The following is a 23,431-nucleotide window of genomic DNA, read 5'->3' as shown; positions in this document are numbered from 1 at the left end:
TACCGCGCGTGTGTAATTTCATTGAATTGATAGCGGGTAGTTTTTTCTCTTCTCTATTATCTTCATCCCTCTATTTATAGAGTATTTAATGATCCATACTAATATGAAATATGAAATTTATTTGTACTATGAGGAAAACAAAGTAGAATTTTCTCTTATGCTTTGCAATTAAAGATTCTTAGCCGATGATGTTAATTTTAAAACTTATACAAAAAATAAAAATTATAAATTGCAAAAATGCTTATAGTGTGTCAATTGAAAACTAGAATATCTGAATAAATTAGGAAATATTAATAATAACAAATCTGATATAGTCGTCCCATAATGAGAATTAATGCCAAGCAATTTTCCCATGAATCATTTGTAGCAAAACTTCTAAATATTTTAAAAATTCATTGTTTGTTAAACGGATGTTGCAAATGGTAGTAGCGATGAGAAAAGTATTGACTCATAATAATGATTCATATTAATTCTTAAATTTTTCTAATTATATTTAATTACTCATAAACTCATATCAAAATAATCGGAATTGAAACCAAAGATCATCATGGAATTTATAAATACAAATACACAGCTAAACACAAATGTATATAAATACACACACACAGATATATATATATATATATATAATATATATATATATATATATATATATATATATATATATATATATATATATATATATATATATATATATATATATATATAATCTTATATATATATATATATAATCTATATATATAAGGTAGAGCGGGATTTAAAGGCCCGCGGGTACGAAGGTCCACCACCAATATCTTAAAAACTAGTCAAGTTAAAAATTTTTAACAACAATATTTGAAAGTAGGTGGAAAATTATGTATAACCAGACATCACCTTGATTCTTTTGGGAAAAAAACCATCCATAACAAAAGTATTTTCCTTCGTGGTTATTTGTTTTCATTGTGAGCACCGTTGTTTAGTTTAAGAGATCTTAATATAATTTTTAAGTATACGTTATATAATTGTTCTAAAAGATATATTGTTAATTTTAAGTTACATTCAACTATTTTTTGATATAACCCCTATAAAAGCTTATATCTGGGTGGGGTAAAATGATCCAACTGAACCTTTACCCTGGCAAAGGTGTAAAAAATAAAAATAGCAAATAAAAAAGTGATTAAGTAAAACATCAATTTTACAAGAGATTAATAAAATAAATAATTATTCTAATTCTGCTGATGAGTATTTCTGACAAAATACCAGGTCAAGGTTATTTACATTATTATCTTAGTAAAAAATGCACCCATAAAATTTATATTTTGTCTTGGTCGAATAATGTAGCTATTATTTTGTAAAATCTCTTTAAAATTAAAATATAACATTGACCTGTTTGCACCCTGACCCTACTAATTTACCCCGCCTATGGGGTGAAAAGGATCAGGTTACAAATTTTTGAAAAACAGCAAAGAAGCACATTTCTACATGGAAAATTAGTTGGGATTTTTACTGAACATAGTCAGATAGTTGTTTGTTTTTATGTGTGTTATTTGTTGTGATATACATACGTACATACATCGTACATACTCGGTTTGTTTTTTGCAATATATTTGCTTAAAGTCAAATTGGACCTTTGTGTTTATCTTTAGCATATTTAAATTGACAAAAAATAAATAATTAAAATAATTTTACAATTATCATCAGTTCTTAGCAATAAATTCATTAGTCAAATATATTATTGTTTACTGAACATAGTCAGATAGTTGTTTGTTTGATATGTGTTATTCGCTCGGTAAAATTTTTTAGCTTACTGATATTGAGTTAAGTTTCGAATATTTTCAAGAGCAATTGCTTCGTTCTATTCAATCATTATCATTCAAATTGAATGTGTATAATATACAAATGATATATGTATATATTATCAGTATGAGAAATACATTATTATAAATTCATAGAACTTCACTTTATGAATTAAATTAAGTTGTAATTGTAATTGCATATATATATATATATATATATATATATATATATTTATTTATTTATCATGATATAAACATAAACTGCATATCAAAATATTTATTATTTTATACCAATCACTTTTTAATTAGGTCGATTAATAAATGCAATGCTCTGTAATATCCGTGCTATATTATTTCAAATATATATGAAGACATGTACAAATATTGACCAGTGCAAATTAAATGCAGATTGGTGATTTATAGTTTTTGTTTCATATGATTAGTCATCATATTTGGGAAACTATTCGTGCGCGCAGTAAACTCATTTGGCGCTTTATTATCAAACAAATACTAATATGTAATTTGTTGACGAAATATGAAATTTTTTATTATATTGGGCCGAAGGCCGCTGACTGAAACTACAAGTTGCATAACATATCGATCCGTAATGAGTACACTTCGTGATGATACAATTTTGTTAAATTATTAATGAACTGTTATCAATCTACCAAGGTTAGAATAACGCTCCCGATTACTCAAAACTCAACGATCGGAAACATAAATCTTGTAAAATATGATCAATGGTGTCTGCAGTGTAATTTTGGAAGGTCTATAATCTATATGAATTCAAATAGATTTCTGAATATATAGTTGAACGTATAAATAAGATTTTATTTCCTATTTTCTCCTCTCCTTTTATATAGATCGGTAGGTAGAGAAAGCTAATATAGCTGTAGCTTTCGACAAAATGATAGTTAGCCATAGCTCAGAGTAAAATATCCGTGTTGTAGAGCTGGGCTTGAAGGTCCGCGGGTTAAAAGGTCCACCACCAATATCTCAAAAAACAAGTGAACTTAAGATTATTTCATATAACAATATTTGCATGTAGAGGGAAAAAGATGTATGACCGGACATCACCTTAATTCTTACGACATTGCTATGGTAAGATAAATGTCAATGTTTAAAAATTCATATTAAAAGTATTTTTCTTCGTTGTTAGTTTTTTTGGCTGGGAGCACTATTGTTCAGTTTATGAGACCTTAATATAATTTTTAAGTATACGTTATTTAATTGTTTTATAATATATATTGTTAATTTTACATTAGATTCAACATATGTCTTTACATACCCTCTATAATAACTTACATGTGGGTGGGATAAAAAAAGACCAACTGAACCTTTACCCTGGCAAAGGTGTAAACAATAAAAAATAGTAAATAAAAATGTAAATTCAGTTTAAAAGGGCATTTTATAAGAAATAAGTGAAAATAAGGCAAATTGCTGGAACTTCCCGTACCAAAAATTATTATTATTTTTTAAAAAAGATTAATTTTTTTAAACTTTGAAAAAAATAGATTTTTGAAAAATTTCACATTTTTGAAAAAAGAATTAGTTTTTTGGAAAAAACTTGAAAAAAGTTTTTTTTTGTTTTGAAATATTTTGGAAACTTTGAACTTTTCTTCAAAGCAATCGCACATGAAATAAAAATTTGTATTCGAACACACGCACACGCACACGCACACTCATACACACACACACATACACACACACGCATACACACACACATGCATCCATTTTTTCTAAGGTATGCCGAAATGTTCGAAAACTTTTGAAACGTAGAGATATATAAAAATTTTCATTTTCGATTTTTTTTGCGATTACTATAACTTACCCTACGGGAAGTTAATAATGGTTATTCCAACCCTGCTGATGAATATTTCTAACAAAATACCAGATCAAGGTTAAATACAGTGTTAACTGTGTAAAAATGTACCCATAAAATTTATATTTTGCATTGGTTGAATATTATAGCTATTATTTCGTAAAATCCGTTTAAAATTACAAGTAAGACATTGGATCTGTTTGCTCTATGGCTGTATCATTTTACCTCACCTATGGGGTAAAAATAGACAGATGACATATTTTAGAAAGATAGTAAAAACACACATTTTTGTAATTAGAAATTAACTGATAATTTTACTGAGCCTAGTACGATAGTTTGTTTGTTTAATAAATGTTATGTGCTGTGATGTATTTCCTTTGGTTTAGACCAGTGATTTCCAAAGTGGTCCATATGAACCCCTACGGGTCCATGACAACTTTCAAGGAGTCCACATTAACGAAAAGCAATTTTGGAGATCCACGATAGTGGATCACATCACACTTTGTTAATATATAGTTTTTATTATTATTTTAAAGCCAATTAATGTCTTAACTTGCATTTATATATTTACTTTGAATGTTTAATACTAAACATTAGTATTAATAAAAATTTATAAAAAATCGATTTTGACTGAATTAGGGGTCCATGGCAAAGCCTAAGGGGTCCACGACAAAAACAAGTTTGGGAAGCTGTGGTTTAGACAGTATAGAGATTTAAAGTCAAATTAGGCCTTTGTGCTCCGCCCTAACCTGTGACAAATACCTGAAAATTTAGCTTTAGAAACAGTTAGTTGACATATATTGAATCACAATCTTTATAATTTTAATTTTCATCTTCTCGTCTTCGAATATGGTTGCTTCTTTGTTTCAATACAAACCATCAGTTAATTAATTAAATATTCATCAATCGATTATAAGCATAGAAGTGCTTGAACTTGTATTACAATACAATTTGATTTTGTGTAAAAATTACGGAAAGTTAAAAAGTTTATAAGCCTAATTTAAACTAATGATAAGGTTTTTTTACTGGCCTTTGCTATATTGGCATTTGGCCTTTTACATTTTTTTCCTTTTTTATACCATATAGTATATATATATATATATATATATATATATATATATATATCAACAGAATTAAAGTATGTAAATGTATAATATATAGAAATGTATAGTATATGGCATATACTATACATTTTGTTATACATTTACTTTAATTCTGTTGAATTATTTTAAGTATATTGATAATAAGAGGTTGAAAATATAAAATGGACCATACTAGAAATTTACGTACTATTTTGAACAATTACTTTGTTTCTGTCCGGTGTTTTTGTTTCACAAAAATTTAATTTTTTATAACATAATGTTGCTAAAAAAATTGTGTTCTAATAAAACAGTATTTGAAAACGTAAATTATGTTTAACAACATATGCTTCTATACAAAGAAATTGTATAGTGTGCATTGATTGTCGACCTCCGTTCTAAATGCGTTATTTTGGTATATTTGAGAATAGTCCTTGTCGCGTTGAGAATTTTTCAATCATTTTTATTGCCAAAAAATTGATCGTTTAAGTCATGGACATCTATATCATTAGTATTTCTTACCATGTCGAATTCCGATCGCATGACCGCAAGTTCACCGATACAACTTTATTTATAGCAGTGTGGTTTAGATTAGAAAGTATTCCAAACGTGAAAATTCTCTTGGCGCGTTTACTGAATAAAGAAAAATTCTGTGAAATATTATTGGTAATGAAAAAATGTTTTTTTGTACAGCATTTCTTTTTTATAGGAGACTTATATATTTCTATATAAAATATTAATTTTAAAATTACACCTGTGAATAAGCATCTACCAAATGGGTTAGTACAATTTTATTGTTGTTTTTAAATTTGCATGGATGTTTATATTATTGTCTTGTTCTTTTTATTAAAAAAATTGTTAAATGTATTTTCAGATTTTTCTAAATCAAATATATTTATTTTGTTAATATAGTTAATATAGTTAATATATTTAACCCAAAAAAGTTGTGAATTAAATTGTAAATGTGATAAAGTTGTGAATTAAATTGTAAATTGTAAATTGTAAGTTGTAAATCCGATATTCTCATTTGATGTATTCTAGACGTTTCAAGCCATTCTAAATGATTCGAGACCAAAATTGAAAAAAGTATGTGTTTTGACCTTTTGTCAAAGTTTACTCAAAAGCAGTTGTACCAATTTGAATAATTTAAAGATCCATTAATGTAGATTACATCTGATTTTTGATTTTTGAAGATTTTTGAAGTCATTCTAAATCATTTGAAACCAAAATGGAAAAAAGTATGTGTGTTACTCAATTTAGAATTTTGGTCAAAGTTTACTAAAAAGCAGTTGTGCCAATTTGAAAAATTTCAATATTTTTTTATGTAGATTATAACTGACTTTGATTAGATTTTCAAAGTCATTCTAAATCATTTGAGACCAAAATTGGAAAAAGTATGTGTATTACTCAATTTTGATCTTTCGTCAAAGTTTAATCAAAAGCTGTTGTACCAATTTGAAAAATTTAAAAGTCCTTTGATGTAGCTTATAACTGGCTTTGATTTGTAACAATCGGTCAAACCGTTTCTTCACAATTAACAAAAATTTTACGTTTCATCCAAAAATCCGAAATTTAAAAATTCAAAAACAGTTTGAAAGATAACAGTTGGAAATTTTTGAAATTATTATGATTTTTGCTTTTTGTATGATTATAGAGGCTCATGGTCTTAACATTCTTAAATATTGTAAGTCTAGGAAAAAATGGTTCAATTATAAGCATTCATTAAGTTTCGAATTAATGTCAAAATTTTGAAAGTTACTATCTTCGAATTTTTATTGACACATATCAAGTATTACATATTTTAATTAATTAAAATAACGAGTATTTAGACATCAATAACCTTGTACACACTAGAATGTAACCAAAAATTGTCAAAAAATCATTAGTTTAAATGTTCCAGTTATTAATAGCTTGGTTTATCACAGTGTAATAGTGTAGTGTATTTTTGTATAATTAATTTTTTTTTCCACTGAATGACGGTCTCGATGAAGACCGAAACGTATGGATAAATAAAGTATTTCAAAACTACTTTAGTTTTTTTTACTTGGTGTTACTGCCCGATTCTAAATAACTCATCAATATATATATATATATATATATATATATATATATATGTGTGTGTGTGTGAATGAACCTATATTGTTTCTAATTTTATTACTTGAGACGTCTCCAACCTTGGATTTACAATCGGTTGATGACAGTTGAATAATGTTAATGTCAAGCTCAGGCATCTATCTACTAATTCAATGGATGGTTATCGGTAAATTGCGTAAGTTTACTCGATATATATAATAATTGTATTAACTCATCCCCATATCAAATCTTTAACAGAGAGAAAAATCAATTCATAACAGTTCAATACGATTGTATTATTGTTTACTGACATAAATTATTTTGACGAGTTATAACTGCGAGATAAGAAGGCTATTTATACGAGTTTATTTCATCCATCACTATTTATTTATTTTTATTTTTTTTATTATTATTATTATACTGAAATAGGATTTAATTATGAGTCTTACAAACTGTTATGAAGAATTTTTCTTACATAAATAAATTGTTTTAGGAAGCAACCCAATGGTTGGCATGTCTATATTTTATATATTTTATTATTGACATTTTTCTAATACAAATGACTTCATTTTTCTAATAAAAATTCGATGCTGCAAGGCCGGACAATGGCAATTTTCACTAGGAAACACATTGTCATGCCTTTAGATTTTTTTTTAGATTTGTTTAAACAGGGACCAGATCTACTAGTTTATTTCATTCATCGCCATTTAAATCTTTTGTTTTTATTTATTATTATTATACTGTAATATGATTTTATTATGAGTCCTACGAACTGTTGTGACAAACTTTTACATAATTAGTTTATTTTAGGAAGCAACCCAATGATTGGCGTATCTATATTTGATATATTTTATTATTGACATTTTTCTAATACAGATGTCTTCTTAATTTGATGCAGCAATGTCGGAGAATGGCTATTTTTACTAGGAAACACATTGTCTTGACTTTAGATTTCTTAAAAAAAATTTAAACTGCGATCAGATCTACTGGTTTATTTCATTCATCGCCATTTAAATCTTTTGTTTTCATTTATTATGATTATATAAGATTTTATTATGAGGCCTACGAACTATTGTAATAAACTTTTACCTAAATAGCTCATTTTAGGCAACCCAATGGTTGGCGTATCTATATTTGGTATATTTTAATATTGACATTTTTCTGATATAGATGGCTTCATCATTTGATTGCAATATCGGGGAATATTTTCACTAGGGAACACATTGTCATGCCTTTAGATTTTTTTTTTTAATTTTGAGCTATGTTAGCTATGTTAGCTATCGTGCATCCTAATCTAATATTCTTCTCAAGAGGGCAACCCAGCGGTCAAACCACTCTTTTTTTTAATGTGTAGACTATAATATATATTAGATATGCACATCCAATAATGTTGGCGTAATGATCACAAAAGGCGATTTGCATTTGAGATTATACTTGAGGTCTACAGTCTCAATTTAAGATTTAATATGCTTGATATCGAGCTGGCCGAAGTTGGGAACAAACACCGGACCACTTTGTGGTAGCCAATGTCCTTAAACATTACACTACGATCTGCTCTATACCTTTAGAATAGACAGATTTTTTTTCTCAAGTTTGATATTGAATTATTAACACTATCGGGCGTTGCAAAATAGTTTCGCAAAATCAATCTATTACCACTTAAAATCGTCTAATTCAAACTAACTCTAATAAATATAAATGATTCGTATTACCAAAGACATCATATATTAATGATCAACCACCTGGGGATCGCAACCCAGAATGAGATCGTAGAATAGAGAATACAAAATTTAATTCGAAGATGCTCTAAAAAAGCAAATGTTTGAAAAAAAAATGAAATCACAAGTGAGAACTTTTTTCGGTGTTATAGGGAAGGAAGTATATCGCATTAATATACCTGTCAAGTGAATTAGCCACGTGCATATCCGTTTTGAGAAAAGTTCACAGCCCGCGCGATTCTGTAATCAATTTAAAGAATATTTTGAAACGTGTTTCTCTTGCAATGTATTTTAGTAGCATAGTTTTAAAGCTGTATGTTTATTTTGTTCGTGCATCGTTCTGAACAAAATACAACTCATCGATCAAGAGTAAAACGACAAGGACAACGCAGATTCTTGGACGATAATCAAAATAAATTGAGGCTTTTCTATACGTTCTCTATTAGCTCTTAAGTTGCAACAATTGTAATAAATGGTATTATTAGTATAATCATGTCTAAATAATTGAATATTTTGCATAAAGAAAGAATAACAAATACATTAACTTCATTTCAATTAATATGGCATAACAAAAATAAATATTACTATTTCAAATTATGTATAGGGAAGCGAGGGGCTTTATGTAACAGGGGTAAGTAGTAATATGCGCTTTTCGACAGGATCTTAAGCAATAATAATTTTTTTTTTTAGTCGATTGGAAAGTAAACCGTAAATGTAAACTGTCCTGCATAATATTGTCATAGCTACTATTCCGTAGGTTACCGCAATATACAGAACTGTGCAGGTCCGTCATTTTTAACATGTAATATAAAATTATACTATCATGAAATTTCGGTTTGCGTTATTATTATCGACTAATTTTAAATTTTATATATCTCAAAATGTTTCAAATTTATCAATGATAATATATAACAATTTTCGTGATTGCTAAATTGTTTAATTATCTTGATTATTATAAAAAAATCACATCTGGGTTTAGTTGAAAAACACAAGAATTATATACAGATTTAAGTGAAGATGATTGGATGGTAAGTATATATAGTTTGTAAGCTATGAGTAATGTAAAATATGTTACAAGAGACACCTATATCTTTAATTTGTAGTTTACCTTGATTTATAATAAGAATTTCTATAACAGAACACACCATATTATTTGTGTGTATTAATTATAGTATAGAATAGTTTATGTTGATTTATGAAAAGAATTACTCAGAAACATATCAATTTTCTTAAAAAGAATAAATTATCACAAGTAATATTGTCATTTTTTTGTTGTAACTACTTGCTCCGGTTGCAATACCGGACTTTTTCTAAAAAATGATTAATTGTGAAATAATGAACAATAGTTATGGAATTCTTCGTATTGGATTCGGTAGAGGAATAGTTATAGCATCTATTCATCTTTATTTCATAGAAACATAATCAATAAATCTCAAGATATATTAATTTAAAAAAAAAATGTTACAAGTTTCTAGCTGCCCTATATGCTATATTTTGGAACAATAGTTCAAAGAGTTGATACACAATAATATTCTGCAAATTATTAATATCGTAGCTATACCATTTCATTTTAATCTCATATTGCACAGGCTTAAGCAAACTATTGATAATATAATTAATTTATTAATTAATTTTAATATTAATAGTATAATTAATTTGTAATAATACAAATTGGCATTGCTTTTGATCGAAGGTGAAAATAATAGAGTCACGACATCTTTATATTTGAAACCGATCTTATTTTTTTAGTATTTCATACGTTTATATAATTATTAGTAAGTGTGGCATGGTGCCCTAAGGCAAATTGCTAGAGTTTCATTTACCTTAATAAAATATTCGAGAAATAATAAATGTTTTCAAATAGATTATTATAGATTTTTTGGATCATTCGAATCGGTTGATCCGTTCTCTTAAAAACTGTCATTTTTAGCACTTTTTACTCCATATCTCCGAAGCCGCTGGATCTGTCTTCTTCAAAAAACTAATCAGCACATCTCCCTACCAATAGGAATCGATTGCTTTTTGTATTTTTCAAATCGGTTCATCCGTACGTCCTAAATCGTCGACGAAAAATTGTCTCCACACATACATACACACACAAACATCAATTTTTTCTGAGGTATGCCAAAATGTTCAGAAACCTCTGAAACGTGAAGATATGCAAAAAAAATTATTTTCGATTTTTTGTCCATTACTAACACTACGGAAAGGTAAAAAAATGACCATTTAATAAACTCTTTAAATCTATTTTTTCTTTAGGGTGATTCAATTTTCTGATCAATTTTCATTAAATTTAAACTTCAAACATTTCAGACGTTCAAACATTTTTCAGTATACTTTAAAAAATATTATAATGAATCATAACTAAAAGAATATGGTGCTCCATGACGTAAATGTTAAGCGCGCTGCCCTGTGTGAACAAAAGAAAGCAAAGTGAAATGTTGCTTCGCTCGGGACAACCTTATATCACGCAGTAGTAATTTCAATTTTCACTTTAAAATATAGATCAATAATATGTTCTGAATTGAAAATAGAAATGACAATGGAAAATCTCTCACACCATTCTTCCCTGATTTGAGTTGGAGTATAAATTAGCTCATGGACCTGTCGCAGGGCAAAGACCAAAGAGCGGAAAATACAACAAAATTGTTTTAATTGTATATTGTTTTTAACACAGAATATGTCAGTTCTCTGAAATAAATGTAATTATCAGATATAAATTTATTTTGCTATTTTAACTTCAACGACTGAGGGACCGAGCATAGTTTAAAATGTTATGTAATATTTTAAACAAATGCTAAGAAAGTAAGGCTTATATATATGTATATATATTTATATATATATATATATATATATATAATTTTTGGCTTGTGTCCCGTCGTCAACAAACTCGATACCTGTGAATTCGATCGAGTTTCATCAAAGTTTCACGTCGTTTTCCGGGTGATTTGATCGACTCTCCCTCGAGTTACCGAAAAAACGAAAGCAAAAACCGAAAACCAAAAATGTATAAATACAAAAAAAGCAAAATTCGGGTCAAAACCCGTCCGTGGCAGATCTTAAATTACGCATTTCAATAACATCTCATAAACGATATGCGAAACAAGAGCGGTAAATGGTGTACATATCAGCGCCTGTCAGGTTGACGCATATGACAGGGAGATCTAGAGGAGCAGATATAGATGTAGGTATATACTTATACACAGATATATAAATATATGTATATATATATATATATATATATATATACATTAACGTGGTCCTTAATATGGACATTTTCAAATTTCCTTGCTCCCAAGGGCTCAAATGGTTCCAAATTGATAAAAAACAATTCTCTGAAAGTTTTATCTCTTAATATTGTCTTCTAGATAGAGCGCAATTTAATCAAAGCTTTGTATGGAAATAGCATAAAAAAATTTTCAAAAATTTTGCAGAGCGTCGAATTTTCAATAAAAAATGACACGAATTTTCACTTTTAATTCATTTGTCTCTAAGTTATACCTACAATTTTTTTTTTTTAATTTTCAAAATTTTTTCCATGCTATTTCCATACGAAGTTTGAATTGAATTGCGCACTATCTAAAAGTTAATATTAAGAGCTAAGAGTTTCAGAGAATTGTTTTTTATCAATTTGGAACCATTTGAGCCCTTGGGAGCAAGGAAATTCGAAAATGTCCATATTAAGGTCCACCCTAATATACATATGTATATAGATTAAAGTTCAGTTTTCATGCCAATTCAAATATTTTTCTTCAATTAGAACTTTATTAATTAAATTATCGTAACTAGTGATAAAACTGTCTGCCAATTTATCATTTAGTCAATTAACGCAGCGCAGTAAATTATCTAAATGAATCTTTTAATTTTGCAAATATAACTATAAATAAATTTTCTGTTTTGCTCATTAGTTATTAAGTAACTTAAATAAAATTATATAATCATAGCACAATATTTTAAACTTAAGGATTTTTTAATAAATAACAAATATACAATTACTAATTAAATTAAAGCATAGTCATGTATAAAAATTAAGAAATTTTGGAACAAATCTAATTAACTAAATTAAAGCATAGTTACTAATGTATAAAAATTAAAAAATTTTGGAAAAAAATCTAATTTAATTAAAAAACAGTATAAATATTATTATATATTAAATAAAATGATAATATATGTAAAAGTGAAAATAATATAGTTTACTGACTATAAATAAATTTTTCGTTTCACTTATAAGTATATATTTTGTAACTTAAATAGAATTATTTAATCATAGCTCTATATTTGAAAAAAAAGATTTTTTTGTTAATTATCTAATAGTTAAATTAAAGCTTGTTTTATACATTCGTATATATTTTTTCAATTACGTTTTTATTTCAAATTTAATTTTTGAATTAAATTTTAATTAAGCCGAAAAATATTATTTATTGAAATAATAACATGAGAAATAATATCATGTCTTACTTCCAAATATTTAATTTATTTTGTGTTACTTAAAAAGAATTTTTCATACTTAATTTGTGCAATAAATACTATACTTTTAATAATAAGAAACTTATGAAAATGTAATATATTTAGAAGCATAAAATAACTAATTAAATTTAACCATATAAATATCAAAATGAATCACCTTTGAAAAAAAGTTCATTTTGATTTAAAATCTAATTGTAAGTTAAATAATATAATTTATTAAATTTAATTAAAATTCAATTAATATGATATTTTACTTCGAAATTTTAAATTTATTTTTTATCCATTAAGAACATTTGTATTACTTAATTTACGCTATGTATAAATAACAAAGTGAATAATGAATACTTTATAAATATGAAGAGAAAGATATTTAAAAGTTATGCAAATTGGAACATCATTTTCATGATATTTTACTTTTGAAAAATATGTATAATTTTTATGTTAAGTACAATAGATGTATAATACTCTGCCTCAGCAGTAATTATAAAATCACTCATTGGAGTGATATCTACACATGTTTAAAACATAATATTAGCTTTATTTTAATCTTATCATAATATCTTATAAAATTGTATTATTTGATGGATTGCAATTTAAATTTCAAATGCAATGACTTTGAAGAGGTAAATGCAGTACCTACATATGGTGCACATATTATATTATGCTTCAGCATAAAATATTTTCAATTTTCTCACTTTTGTGTGAATTTGATTTTTATTTAAAATTTTATTAAATTTATTTTGATTTAAATTATTAAAAATTACTAAATTTCAAAATCTAAACATTTATTCCATTTAAATTTTTAATTTCAATTATAAAAATTATTTTCACTTCTACATTAACTTGTGCTCTAATTCATTAGAATAAACAGCCAAAAGAATATGAAAAATATTTAAATACTAATTTATATAATAAAATATAAATTTTGTTTGGAAAAAATATTTGTAATTTAATTAATAATGAAGTAAAAGAAATCTTTTCTTACATTGTATAAAACAGACGATTATAGCGATTTTAATTAATTTTATATGTTTATTTACATTTCGTCTCCTCCACAGAGAAAGATCTAACAGATATTCACAAGTGCTGTACGTAATTTATTTAATTAGATTTTTTGAAAGTGAGATCATAATTTGAAATGGAATTCCGATAGATAAAAAATAATATACCAAAATATTACATTTTATCATAATAAGTTTTAAAATTTATAGCTTATGGTAGCATTATAAAAACTAGTGGTGCATGGCATCGTGCTTTAAGGCAAATTGCTAGAACTTCCCGTAGCAAAAACTAAATTAAAAAAAAAAAATGTTTTCATACTTTAAAAAAAAAGATTTTTGAAAATGTTTGAAATTTTTGAAAAAAATGACTTTTGAAAAAATTTTTTTTGATTTGTACTTTGAAATTTTGATTTTTTTTAAATTTTGAACATTTTTTAAAGCAATCAAAGCGCTGCTGACGTATAAACATCGGTACAAAACCCATATAAATGTACACAAGATTTGTACTTATTATTATAATTTTTATGAAATGATCATTTTTAACCGCCAAATGGCATTATTTTTTACTTTTTTTCTTGGATCTCCGAAGACGCTGGACATGCCTTCACAAAGAATTCACCAGTTGTTCATCTCGTCAATATAAGTAAAATGGTTTTTGAATTATTTAAATCGGATGCTCCGTTATCTCAAAAACTAAAATACCATATTTTGCACATTTTGGTCCGTATCTTCGAAACGGCTAGACCTGTCTTTGTCAAAAACTAATCAGCACGTCTCCTTATCAGTAGAAATGGAATTATTCAAATCGATTGATCCGTGTTCTCTAAATCGTCGACGAAAAATTGTATCCGCACATACATGCACACACACACATACATCCATTTTTTCTAAGATATGACAAAATGTTCAGAAACCTCTGAAACGTAAAAATATATAAAAATTTTCATTTTCCTTTTTTTTGTTTACTATAAATTATCCAACGGGAAAATAATAAAAACAACAACAGTTTAAAAACGATACTTAACAATTAGCATTTCATTGGTTTTAAACAAATATCAATGCGCTCTATTGACTTTTTTTCTTAAAAAATAAAGAAGGAAAATCGATACGTCCTTACACTATGAGTGCTCACAATTACGTTATGACCGTGGTACTACATTAGTGTATCAGCGTGTACCTGCCGACTCGATTTCTCATTAATTCCTTCTATCTCTGCTAATGAAATACTTTGAATCGTATATTGAATATATAAATTGTCTTTGTTTCAAAAGAATTAGCAAATATTTATATAAACTTGAGCAATCGCACTACAGAGATTACGCTCAGTGAGTCAGAAAATTACAATGAACTAAATAGAAAATAGATATTTAGAAACTGATCTGGAATAAAATTCTGTTTGTCTAACTTTTCAGCTTGGAAAATAAATTATTACTCGATATAGATGTCAAGAGAAGAAAGTAGCTAAAATTTCTCTTTAAATTTTGTTGTGAAATTATTATGAACTAAAATGAAAATATATATCTTGAAATTTGTCAGTAATTATAAGTAAGTTTATATAACTTTCCAAAATGGAGTTGAAAAATTAATCATTACTCGAAATCGATGCCAATGAAAAAAAAGCTAAAAAGAATGAACGTTTTGTTGTAACCAAATAACAATAATAGAGTAGAACAGGGCATAACGATCCGCGGGTAAAAATGTCCAGCACCGATATCTCAAAAGCAAGTGAAGTAAAGAGTTTTTTTTAACAACATTATTTGAAAGTAAAGAAAAAAATATGTATAACCAGCTATCATGTTGACTCATAAGACGTCGCTATCGGAAGATAAATTGCAATGCTTGAAAATCCATAACAAAAGCATTTTCTTTCGTTGTTAGTTTTTTTTGGTTGTAAGCACTGTTATTTAGTTTACGAGACCTTAATATAATTTTGAAGTATACATTATTTAAATGTTTTATAAGATGTATTGTTAATTTTAAGTTAGATTCAACAGATTTTTTATATAACTTTTACATAAGCTTACACGTGTGTGACGTAAAAAGGATCATGAACCTCCTTTACCCTGACAAAGGTGTAAACAATAAAAAAATCAAATTAAAAAAATGCAATTTTATGTGAGATAAATGAATTATTAAATAAATAAAAGAATAATTATACCAACTGTGTTGATGAATATTTCTGACGAAATACCAGATCAAGATGATGTACAGTGTTATCTCGTAACAAATGTACCCATGACATTTATATTTTGCATTGGTCGAATAATGTAGCTATTATTTCGTAAAATCTCTTTAAAATTAAAAATAAAACATTGGATTTGTTTGCCACTGGCCGTCTCATTTTACTCCGTTTATGAGGTAAAAAGAGACAGATGACAAATTTCAGAAAAATAGTAAAAAAACACATTTCTATAAGTGAAAATTAACTGAGAATTTCACTGAACATAGTACGATACTTGTTTGTTTGATACATGTATTGTGATGTAAATCATTTGGTTTAGACACTACTGTCTATTAGACAGTATAGTTACTCCAAGTCAATTTGGACCTATGTTCCCCGCCTACCCTATATTAAAAACTAAGACATGCAGTTATGATTACCAAGAATATAAAAACAATAAACATTTAGTCTCATAAAATAAAATTTCTAAACTATGGTAAAAAATTACAACAATTTAAAACATTTGCAATCTTTACAAAATACAAGCGGCTACATCCATTAATTACGTGAGATCACCTAGAGGGGCACACGTGAAAATCGCATGAAATATGAAAAATATCAAATCTTCCATACTTTATATATGTGTGAATTCTATATATTGAAAAGTTTGTCTACAGCAGAGCAAAACATACTTATTAACTTCCCGTAGGGTAAGTTATAGTTAAAAATGAAAATTTTGATATATCTTTACGTTTTAAAAGTTTTTGAACATTTTGGCATACCTTAGAAAAAATGGATGTATATATGTGTGTGTGTGTGCGGATACAAATTTTCGTCGACGATTTCGGGAACGCCGATCAACCGATTTGAATAATTCAAAAAACATTCGTTTCGTATTGATAAGGAAACGTGCTGATTAGTTTTTGGCGAAGGCAGGTCTAGCCGTTCCCAAGATACGGGGCAAAAAGTGCCAAAAATGGTAACTGAGTTTTTAAGAAAACGGAGCAGCGTCTGATTTTAATAATTCGAAAAACATTTTACTTGTATTGACAAGATAAAGAACTGTTCAAATTTTTGGGAAGGCAGGTCCAGCGGTTATGGACTCTCAATAAAAATAATTTAAAAAAATGTCATTTGGCGGTCCAAAATGTTTATTGGACATAAGTACATCAAATTATCAGATATTTTATAGAGATTTTAATAATGTGTACACATTTTGTGTAATTTCTTTTGGGTTCCGTACCTAGAATTTTAATCACGGTACGGGAAGTTCCAGCAATTTGACTTGAGGCACGATGCCATGCACTCCACTAGTTTTGTTAATAAATTTTAATACATTAAGTTATTTTCAGCCGTTAAATCCTTATGCGTGATGCACAATCGTTTCTTATCAACCTGAATATTTACTGTAAATCAATCAGTGTTTTATTTTAGCTTTGAGCAAGTAATTTTACACACTCATTTAAAGACTTGGGGTATACTCTTTAATTTTATTTACCTGTACAAATGAGGGTTTATGTTCATCATATGTATACATAATTAACACGATAAATTCCAAATTATTATTTATAAGACTATCTGTACTGATTTAAAATGCCGCATACCTGAATCCGAATGTTTATGAAAAGTCCATTTTCATTATTTATACACTGCAGTTGACTTTAGCGTGGTTTACAAAATATATGTCCGATCGATGGGACATGAATAAGTGACAAAAGTTTTCATGGTTTTTACACGAATGCGCCAGAATAAAGAAAGCGCGAAGTTACTTCAAGGAAAAACAAATTCGATCTTCTGAGCTTTGACATTGATATTGATGAAATATTTTTGCAGTATTTTGGTTGAATTTTAAATACTTATTTTTAGGAAATTGTTCAAAAAGCTAAATCACAGGATTGAAGAAATTTGATAAATTATAGATTTAATTAAAATTTTATTGAGCTTTTGATTTATTAATGTTTTCTTACTATTTTTAATTTTACTAGATTCTTACTATTTTTAATTTTCTCTTTATCGTTTATTATAAATAAAATTATAAATATAATTGTATTGTAATATAATAATAAAAAATTGTGAAAGAATAAAGTTGACAAAATTTCTAGATATAGCTATTTACAAAAAACATTCAACTTTACGAGTAATTTCTATAATTTAATCAAGAATTATATAGAGTAGAGCGAGGCTTACAGGTCCGCGGATAAAAAGGTCCACCACCGGTATCCCAAAGACAAGTTTAAATTTTTTTAACAACAATATTTGAAAGTAGAGGGAAAATAGGTGTCCAGGCATCATCTTGATTCTTACGACGTTGTTATTAGGAGATAAACGGCTATGTTTGAAAATCCATAACAAATGTATTTTCTTTCGTTGTTAGTTTTTTTGGTTGTGAGCACTGTTGTTTACTTTACGAGACTTTAATATATTTTTCAAGTACCTATACGTTATTCAATTGTTTTATAAGATGTTTTGTTAGTTTTAAGTTTCAACAGTTTTTTATAATAACCTCTATAAAAGCTTACACTTAGGTAGAGTAAAAATAATCAACTGAACTTTTACTCTGGCAAAGATCTACTCATTAAAAATAGTAAATAAGAAAGTAAACTAAGTTAAAAAAGCAATTTTTCATAAATTAAATAAATAGTTATTCTATCTTTGCTGATGAATATTTCTGACAAGATACAAGATCAAGGTTATATACAGGGTATCTCTGTAAAAAAATGAAAAATGGATCCATGAAGTTTATATTTTATGTTGGTTAAATAATGTGGCTATTATTCCGTAAAATCCCTTTAAAATAAGACATTGGACCAGTTTTTTCCCTGGCAGCCTATGTAGTATGTTCAATTTGAAATTCAAATAAAATTAATTTTTTCTTAAAATCAGCCCAAAATTAAATTCATAAATTAAATTGATATTAATAAGATAAAAAACGTCTGTGTGTAATCGACTAAAGCTTGGAAAAAAATAAAATAACCGATTTAAGAAAAATATTGGCAATCCATATATTAATAACAATTATAACAATAATCCTCATTGTAGTGGATCTCATTATAATGAACTGTACTAAACATCATATAAAAATTTACTATCATCCTGAACCAAATTGGATCATTTGTTTGATAATAAAACATGAGACTCGACAAAAAACTTTCAACAATGAATTTTACTTGTATTCCATAGTCAATTGATCAATAGAACAATTTCTACACTTTCGATTCTTGTTTTGTTTCATTTTTATTTATATTTGATTTAGCTTTTCAACCTTTGTCAAATACTTTATTTGAATAGTTTTGAATAGAAAAAAATAACCAAAATATATTAGTTAGTCTGAATATTAAATGATACCTTCATCAAATAGATATGCAAAAAACAGTGATTGATATCAATATATCATGTGAAATATAAAAAAATGTTTACTTGAATACTGTCCTTTTTCACTTGCGTGTAATTTTTAAATTATTCATTTTGTTCGTTTCATTCACATCTTCAAAGGCGTTTTGAAGCAGGTACTGTAATTGCTTTAATATCACTATAAAATTAAATTGCATTTCGCATATTAAATTTTGCGTTTTAAAAGATTACAATTATAAAATTACATATTTAAATTAAAATAACAAAAGTAAAATATCGAATTTAGATAAATGTTCCCAGAGCTTCAGTTTTCTAGGCCGCGAGGAAGCGGACACCAGATGCTCGCAGGTAGAAATTTAAAAATCAGACATAGTAGCTAAAAAATCATTTAATGACGATCGCACCCCGGGCATGGGGATGAGGGTAAGTATGAATAAAAAAATATTATTTTTATTGTTATTGTATGATAGATGTAACAACAGTGGCGCATGAGGCAGCGTTTCTTAACCTCTTCCGCTCCAATGAACGAATGTCAAATTGTTACAGGTTCTTGTAACTTAATCTGTATGCGCTTACGGACGCACAGTTTTGTGTATCAAAGAATTAGTCTTAAATTTAAAGAGACGACGTGAAATATTACGACATGCAAAAAATGAGCAACATGAAAACAAGCTGATTGATACATCGGGGCTAAAATAGAGCGTAATTGAAACAAGTAGGTACGGTCACAGGTGCGGCGAAAAATAACCTATATCAAATAGCAAATTCGTGTGATAACTATATAGTCCAGTCATTATAGTAAGTTTACCACGGAATTCGAGATACCTAGCTGTAAGTCTGTAAATACTTGTATATTGGAACCCTAAAGTTATCTCAAAACCTACATATGGTAGGATGTCAATACCATATGTAGGTTTTGGGACAACTTTAGGGTGTCAATATACAAGTACTTACAGACTTACAGCTGGGTATCTCGAATTCCGAGATTCTTACCTAATTTAAGCTAAATGACTGGACTGATAAAGGATAACAAGTGGTGCATGGCATCGTACCCAGAGGTAAGTTGCTGGAACTTACCATAGCAAAAATTAAAATGTTTATAAAAGCTTTATTTTTTTTGAAAAGTTTAAACAAAATTAGATTTTTGAGAATTTTTGAAAAAAAATGACCTTTTAGAAAAAAGATTGTTTGAAATTTTTGAACAGTTTTTCGAAGCAATCATGCTGCGTGGCTGTTTTAGAGACGAAATATAGTGGCGCGTAAGTCTAACGAATAAACATTGGTACGGAACTATAGAAATGTAAACAAAATTCATACTTATTATTAAAATTTTCATAAAATATCTGATAATTTGATGTGCATATGTCTAATGATCATTTTTGACCACCAAATGGCATTATTTTTTACTTTTTTACTCGATCTCCGAAATCGCTAAACCTGCCTTCCCACAAATTTCATCAGTTTTTCATTTCATCAATACAAGTAAAATGTTTTTTGAATTATTCAAATCGGACGCTCCATTCTTTCAAAAACTGAATTACCATTTTTTCCACTATTTGTCCCGTATCTTCGAAACTGCTCGACCCTCCTTGGCCAAAAACTAATCAACACGTCTCCTAATCAATAAGAATTAAATGTTACTAATCACATACGAATATACGCACACACATCTATTTTTTCTAAGGCATGCCAAAATGTTCAGAAAGATATATAAAAATGTTCATTTTCGATTTTTTGCCATTACTATAACTTACCCTACGGGAAGTTAATAAATAAATGATTCATTTTTTATTTAAAAAAAAAAACAAAATGAATTTGTGATTTGTTTTATCTGTTGTAACTTCATTTAGAACAATATTAATCGATTTATTTATTATTTCACCACAGGCTGAGAACTTGTTGCATTATCCCCGTGTCGCTCTGTTTTTTGACCATATGACTATTGCCGGAAATAATGTTGAATCGAATAAAATAATATATTTAAAGGGGTATATATATATATATATATATATATATATATATATTATTTATGTCGATACACCGTCATCGACTATCGACTTCAATCGTGATTTTTTATACAGATTTTTTTTTCAATATTCAAAAGTATTAATTAATAATTTCTATAGGAACAGGATAAATCTATCAATGAAATTTTCGTCGAGGTTCCGTTCTTGTAAAAAATATTCATTATTTCTGAATGTATTTAGATGTGGCTTTTAGAGACTCTTCCCTTTGTTGTATTCAATTTTATTTATTATTTTATGCGATAATAGGTTTAAGAAAATAAAAATAATAATTTTTTAAACAATTTCTTTGCTGAATTTTTCTATATTATATGTGTAGTTTTAAATATTTATTTTTCTCTTACACAGTTGTAACTCGTGAAATTCCACGTTCCAGAAATAACAATTTAAAAACTTGTAATAAATATTGCGCTATTTTACATGACGGCTACGATTTTCATGACATATATTCATTTTTTTTTAATTAGCGAAAAAATCATTTGGGGTACAATATATGGATACAATATTGTGTATTAAACTGCCTATCGATCATAAAAAAGTAATTAAAGAAAATATAGGAATGTAATTGATCTCTTGGATAATAAAAGTAGAGAATGGAAATGTTGTGGTTAATTTACAATGAAACTTTTATATTTCATAAGTATTATACTAATTTATAAGATCAAAAATTAATATCTATGTTCTTTTATTAAGATAAAACATAGATGGAAATAAATGAAAATGTAGATAAGTTAGCACACGTAATATAAGTACTAAATGCATTACAAGTCTGATATAGATCTAATGTAAACTGGGTTGGATGCATTACAAAAAAAACGAATGAAAGAAACAAAATGTTTTATCGACAATTAAACGAAAAAATAACTCAGAAAGTTAAATAAGTTATACATAATAAAATATAAGTTTAATCATTTAATAGTAGCTGGTATTTAATTGAAATCGAATATTGCACTACAAATATATTAAATGAAAATATAAAACTAATGACAAAAATATATTAATAATTGATGTATAGTTGTAATAAGATTGATCTACATTGATGTATAGTTGTAATAAAGCAATCATTTGGCCCGGATTGGCCGGAACAACACGGTTTGCATCCCAGATTTTTATATAGACAATATTTGTCCCGGATTTAAATTTTTTGTTCCAGTTTGTAATTTTTTTTAAATCTTATTTTCAGTATTTACGTTAAATGTATTTCAACTATAATAACTTTTACAAAAATTTAACTGAAAACACTGTGCATATCGTATACGGTTTAGAATTATAGAATAGAAGATACTTAAATAGAGATACTTAAACCTATAGTAGTAATTAAAGTTAATTATGAAAAAAAAAATTCAAAATTTTATACAATGCTAAAACAAAAGAATAGCAACTATAAAAAATCATAATTCAGCAAAATATAAATAGTTTTTAGTCAGTTTTTCCGATAAATCCTACAAGTGATATAAAGGGTAATGTAACTTATAAAAAACAATAATATTCGTTTGATTTTGACGTAAAATCATTTATGTATAATTGATATAGTCAAGCATTTCTACCAACAACAATTATATTGAGATTATAAATTAATTTAAGAATTGATGCCAAGCAGCTCTATAATGTAAAAAGCACTTAGAAGATTGCGAAGAATTATCCGTAATAAGAAAGAAATTACAAAAATTAGAACGTCTAAAAGCGATATTAGTTACTAAAAGTAGTTATAAAGCAAATTCAAGAACATTGTATACAATGCATAAAAAAGTAGAAGACTTACTGTAAAAAATCCATAGTTAAGAAAAAATATGAACGTTTCGCAGTCTGTATTTCTGATAAATTAAAATTGACATGATGACAAGTGATCTAAGATGTAATGCAATTTACAATAAAAGAGTGCATCAAGAGTGAAATAAATACATCATATAACAATTTTGAATCATGTTATTTAGTATTATGGTAACACTCGTGATGCACA

This window comes from Ctenocephalides felis, unplaced genomic scaffold (genome assembly GCF_003426905.1).
Source record: "Ctenocephalides felis isolate EL2017-DRISC unplaced genomic scaffold, ASM342690v1 CF-g0.4_SCAFFOLD_01886, whole genome shotgun sequence".
Taxonomy (NCBI): domain Eukaryota; kingdom Metazoa; phylum Arthropoda; class Insecta; order Siphonaptera; family Pulicidae; genus Ctenocephalides; species Ctenocephalides felis.
Note: the sequence above shows the minus strand (reverse complement) of the source record.